We start from the raw sequence: 6127 nt of genomic DNA, 5'->3' as shown, positions 1-6127 counted from the left end.
ACTGATCAACACTGGAGATAATGACATACTGATCAACACTGTCTGGAGATAATGACACACTGATCAACACTGTCTGGAGATAATGCCACACTGATCAACACTGTCTGGAGATAATGACATACTGATCAACACTGTCTGGAGATAATGACACACTGATCAACACTGTCTGGAGATAATGCCACACTGATCAACACTGTCTGGAGATAATGACACACTGATCAACACTGTCTGGAGATAATGACATACTGATCAACACTGTCTGGAGATAATGCCACACTGATCAACACTGTCTGGAGATAATGACACACTGTCCTATTACTGATCAACACTGTCTGGAGATAATAACACACTGTCCTATTACTGATCAACACTGTCTGGAGATAATGACACACTGATCAACACTGTCAGGAGATAATGCCATACTGATCAACACTGTCTGGAGATAATGCCATACGGATCAACCCTGTCTGGAGATAATGCCATACGGATCAACACTGTCTGGAGATAATGCCATACGGATCAACCCTGTCTGGAGATAATGCCATACGGATCAACACTGTCTGGAGATAATGCCATACGGATCAACACTGTCTGGAGACAATGCCATACTGATCAACACTGTCTGGAGATAATGCCATACGGATCAACACTGCCTGGAGATAATGCCATACTGTTCAACACTGTCTGGAGATAATGCCATACTGATCAACACTGTCTGGAGATAATGCCATACTGATCAACACTGTCTGGAGATAATGCCATACTGATCAACACTGTCTGGAGATAATGACATACTGTCCTATTAATGAACAACATACTAGCTGGAGATAATAACATACTGTCCTATTACTACAATTCTGTCTGTTTGAGTCCCAAATAGCTCACTATGTCCTATTTAGTGCACTACTATGTAGCCCTATGGGCACTAGTTGAACACTACAAAGGGAATGATCATCAGGGCCCAGTTTTTCTTAACATTTCATTCTGATCAAAATGACCCTCCCTTATGGCTCTAATCTGATAATGATATAGGGGTGGTAGATGTCTAGTATCCCTTATGGCTCTAATCTGGTAGTGGTATTTGTCTAGTCTTCCTTATGGCTCTATCTGATAATGGAATAGGGGTGGTAGATGTCTAGACTCCCTTATGGCTCTAATCTGAGGGTGGTAGATGCCTAGTCTCCCTTATGGTTCTAATGTGATAGTGGTAGATGTCTAGTCTCCTTTATGGCTCTAATCTGATAGTGGTAGTGGGGATGGAAGATATCTAGCCTCCCTTATGGCTCTAATCTGATAGTGGTAGATGTCTAGTCTCCTTTATGGCTCTAATCTGATAGTGGTAGAGGGGTGGTATATGTCTAGTCTCCTTTACAACTCTAATCTGATAGTGGTAGTGGGGTGGTAGATGTCTAGTCTCCTTTACGGCTCTAATATGATAGTGGTTGTGGGGTGGTATATGTCTAGTCTCCCTTATGGCGTTAATCTGGTAGTGGTAGATGTCTAGACACCCGTATGGCTCTAATGTGATAGTGGTAGTGGGGTGGTAGATGTCTAGTCTCCTTTACGGCTCTAATCTGGTAGTGGTAGATGTTTAATCTCCTTTATGGCTCTAATCTGATAGTGGTGGTAGATGTCTAGTCTCCCCTACGGCTCTAATCTGTTAGTGGTAGTGGGGTGGTAGATGTCTAGTCTCCCTTACGGCTCTAATCTGATAGTGGTAGTGGGTTGGTAGATGTCTAGTCTCCCTTACGGCTCTAATCTGATAGTGGTAGTGGGTTGGTAGATGTCTAGGCTCCCTTATGGCTCTAATCTTATAGTGGTAGTGTCTAGACTCCCTTATGGCTCTAATCTGGTAGTGGTAGATGTCTAGTCTCCCTTAAGGCTCTGATCTGATAATTGTATAGAGGTGGTAGATGTCTAGTCTCCCTTATGGCTTTAATCTGGTAGTGGTAGATGTCTAGTCTCCCTTAAGGCTCTAATCTGATAGTGGTTGTGGAGTGGTAGATGTCTAGTCTCATTTACAGCTCTAATCTGATAGTGGTAGATGTCTAATCTCCTTTATGGCTCTAATCAGATAGTGGTTGTGGGGTGGTAGATTTCTAGTCTCCACTTATGGCTTTAATCTGGTAGTGGTAGATGTCTAGACACCCTTATATGGTTCTAATCTGATAGTGGTAGTGGGGTGGTAGATGTCTAGTCTCCCTTATGGCTCTAATCTGATAGTGGTAGATGTCTAGTCTCCTTTACGGCTCTAATCTGATAGTGGTAGAGGGGTGGTAGATGTCTAGTCTCCTTTACAACTCTAATCTGATAGTGGTAGTGGGGTGGTAGATGTCTAGTCTCCTTTACGGCTCTAATCTGATAGTGGTTGTGTGGTGGTAGATGTCTAGTCTCCCTTATGGCTTTAATCTGGTAGTGGTAGATGTCTAGTCTCCTTTACGGCTCTAATCTGATAGTGGTAGAGGGGTGGTAGATGTCTAGTCTCCTTTACAACTCTAATCTGATAGTGGTAGTGGGGTGGTAGATGTCTAGTCTCCCTTACGGCTCTAATCTGATAGTGGTGGTGGGGTGGTAGATGTCTAGGCTCCATTATGGCTCTAATCTTATAGTGGTAGAGGGGTTGTAGATGTCTAGTCTCCTTTATGGCTCTAATTTGATAGTGGTAGTGTCTAGACTCCCTTATGGCTCTAATCTGGTAGTGGTAGATGTCTAGTCTCCTTAAGGCTCTAATCTGATAGTGGTAGTGGGGTGGTAGATGTCTACTCTCCTTTACAGCTCTATTCTGATAGTGGTAGATGTCTAACCTCCTTTATGGCTCTAATCTGATAGTGTTTGCGGGGTGGTAGATGTCTAGTCTCCCTTAAGGCTTTAATCTGATAGTGGTAGATGTCTTGACACCCTTATGGCTCTATTCCGATAGTGGTAGTGGGGTGGTAGATGTCTAGTCTCCTTTACGGCTCTAATCTGATAGTGGTAGTGGGGTGGTAGATGTCTAGTCTCCTTTACGGCTCTAATCTGGTAGTGGTAGATGTTTAATCTCCTTTATGGCTCTAATCTGATAGTGGTTGTGGGGTGGTAGATGTCTAGTCTCCCTTACGGCTCTAATCTGATAGTGGTAGTTGTGTGGTATGTGTCTAGTATCCCTTATGGCTCTAATCTGCTAGTGGTTGTGTGGTGGTAGATGTCTAGTCTCCTTATGGCTTTAATCTGGTAGTGGTAGATGTCTAGACACCCTTATGGCTCTAATCTGATAGTGGTAGTGGGGTGGTAGATGTCTAGTCTCCTTTACGGCTCTAATCTGGTAGTGGTAGATGTTTAATCTCCTTTATGGCTCTAATCTGATAGTGGTTGTGGGGTGGTAGATGTCTAGTCTCCCTTACGGCTCTAATCTGATAGTGGTAGTTGTGTGGTATGTGTCTAGTATCCCTTATGGGTCTGATCTGATAGTGGTAGTGGGCTGGAAGATTTCTAGTCTCCTTTATGGCTCTAATCTGATAGTGGTAGTGGGGTGGTAGATGTCTAGTCTCCTTTACAGCTTTAATCTGATAGTGGTAGTTGTGTGGTATGTGTCTAGTATCCCTTATGGCTCTGATCTGATAGTGCTAGTGGGCTGGAAGATTTCTAGTCTCCCTTATGGCTCTAATCTGATAGTGGTAGTGGGGTGGTAGATGTCTATTCTCACTTGCGGCTCTAATCTGATAGTGGTAGTGGGTTGGTAGATGTCTAGGCTCCCTTATGGCTCTAATCTGATAGTGGTAGTGGGGTGGTAGATGTCTAGTCTCCTTTACGGCTCTAATCTGGTAGTGGTAGATGTTTAATCTCCTTTATGGCTCTAATCTGATAGTGGTTGTGGGGTGGTAGATGTCTAGTCTCCCTTACGGCTCTAATCTGATAGTGGTAGTTGTGTGGTATGTGTCTAGTATCCCTTATGGGTCTGATCTGATAGTGGTAGTGGGCTGGAAGATTTCTAGTCTCCTTTATGGCTCTAATCTGATAGTGGTAGTGGGGTGGTAGATGTCTAGTCTCCTTTACAGCTTTAATCTGATAGTGGTAGTTGTGTGGTATGTGTCTAGTATCCCTTATGGCTCTGATCTGATAGTGCTAGTGGGCTGGAAGATTTCTAGTCTCCCTTATGGCTCTAATCTGATAGTGGTAGTGGGGTGGTAGATGTCTATTCTCCCTTGCGGCTCTAATCTGATAGTGGTAGTGGGTTGGTAGATGTCTAGGCTCCTTATGGCTCTAATCTTATAGTGGTAGTGTCTAGACTCCTTATGGCTCTAATCTGGTAGTGGTAGATGTCTAATCTCTCTTAAGGCTCTAATCTGATAGTGGTTGTGGGGTGGTAGATGTCTACTCTCCTTTACAGCTCTATTCTGATAGTGGTAGATGTCTAATCTCTCTTAAGGCTCTAATCTGATAGTGGTTGTGGGGTGGTAGATGTATAGTCTCCCTTATGGCTTTAATCTGGTAGTGGTAGATGTCTAGCCACCCTTATGGCTCTAATCTGATAGTGGTAGATGTATAATCTCCCTTACGGCTCTAATCTGATAGTGGTAGTTGTGTGGTATGTGTCTAGTATCCCTTATGGCTCTGATCTGATAGTGGTAGTGGGCTGGAAGATTTCTATTCTCCCTTATGGCTCTAATGTGATAGTGGTAGTGGGGTGGTAGATGTCTAGTCTCCCTTACGGCTCTAATCTGATAGTGGTGGTGGGGTGGTAGATGTCTAGGCTCCATTATGGCTCTAATCTTATAGTGGTAGAGGGGTTGTAGATGTCTATTCTCCTTTATGGCTCTAATTTGATAGTGGTAGTGTCTAGACTCCCTTATGGCTCTAATCTGGTAGTGGTAGATGTCTAGTCTCCCTTAAGGCTCTAATCTGATAGTGGTAGTGGGGTGGTAGATGTCTACTCTCCTTTACAGCTCTATTCTGATAGTGGTAGATGTCTAACCTCCTTTATGGCTCTAATCTGATAGTGTTTGCGGGGTGGTAGATGTCTAGTCTCCCTTAAGGCTTTAATCTGATAGTGGTAGATGTCTTGACACCCTTATGGCTCTATTCCGATAGTGGTAGTGGGGTGGTAGATGTCTAGTCTCCTTTACGGCTCTAATCTGATAGTGGTAGTGAGGTGGTAGATGTCTAGTCTCCTTTACGGCTCTAATCTGGTAGTGGTAGATGTTTAATCTCCTTTATGGCTCTAATCTGATAGTGGTTGTGGGGTGGTAGATGTCTAGTCTCCCTTACGGCTCTAATCTGATAGTGGTAGTTGTGTGGTATGTGTCTAGTATCCCTTATGGCTCTAATCTGATAGTGGTTGTGTGGTGGTAGATGTCTAGTCTCCCTTATGGCTTTAATCTGGTAGTGGTAGATGTCTAGACACCCTTATGGCTCTAATCTGATAGTGGTAGTGGGGTGGTAGATGTCTAGTCTCCTTTACGGCTCTAATCTGGTAGTGGTAGATGTTTAATCTCCTTTATGGCTCTAATCTGATAGTGGTTGTGGGGTGGTAGATGTCTAGTCTCCCTTACGGCTCTAATCTGATAGTGGTAGTTGTGTGGTATGTGTCTAGTATCCCTTATGGGTCTGATCTGATAGTGGTAGTGGGCTGGAAGATTTCTAGTCTCCTTTATGGCTCTAATCTGATAGTGGTAGTGGGGTGGTAGATGTCTAGTCTCCTTTACAGCTTTAATCTGATAGTGGTAGTTGTGTGGTATGTGTCTAGTATCCCTTATGGCTCTGATCTGATAGTGCTAGTGGGCTGGAAGATTTCTAGTCTCCCTTATGGCTCTAATCTGATAGTGGTAGTGGGGTGGTAGATGTCTATTCTCCCTTGCGGCTCTAATCTGATAGTGGTAGTGGGTTGGTAGATGTCTAGGCTCCCTTATGGCTCTAATCTTATAGTGGTAGTGTCTAGACTCCCTTATGGCTCTAATCTGGTAGTGGTAGATGTCTAATCTCTCTTAAGGCTCTAATCTGATAGTGGTTGTGGGGTGGTAGATGTCTACTCTCCTTTACAGCTCTATTCTGATAGTGGTAGATGTCTAATCTCTCTTAAGGCTCTAATCTGATAGTGGTTGTGGGGTGGTAGATGTATAGTCTCCCTTATGGCTTTATTCTGGTAGTGGTA

This window comes from Oncorhynchus nerka, linkage group LG17, assembly GCF_034236695.1.
Source record: "Oncorhynchus nerka isolate Pitt River linkage group LG17, Oner_Uvic_2.0, whole genome shotgun sequence".
NCBI classification, from domain to species: domain Eukaryota; kingdom Metazoa; phylum Chordata; class Actinopteri; order Salmoniformes; family Salmonidae; genus Oncorhynchus; species Oncorhynchus nerka.
This window is presented reverse-complemented; position numbering follows the sequence as displayed.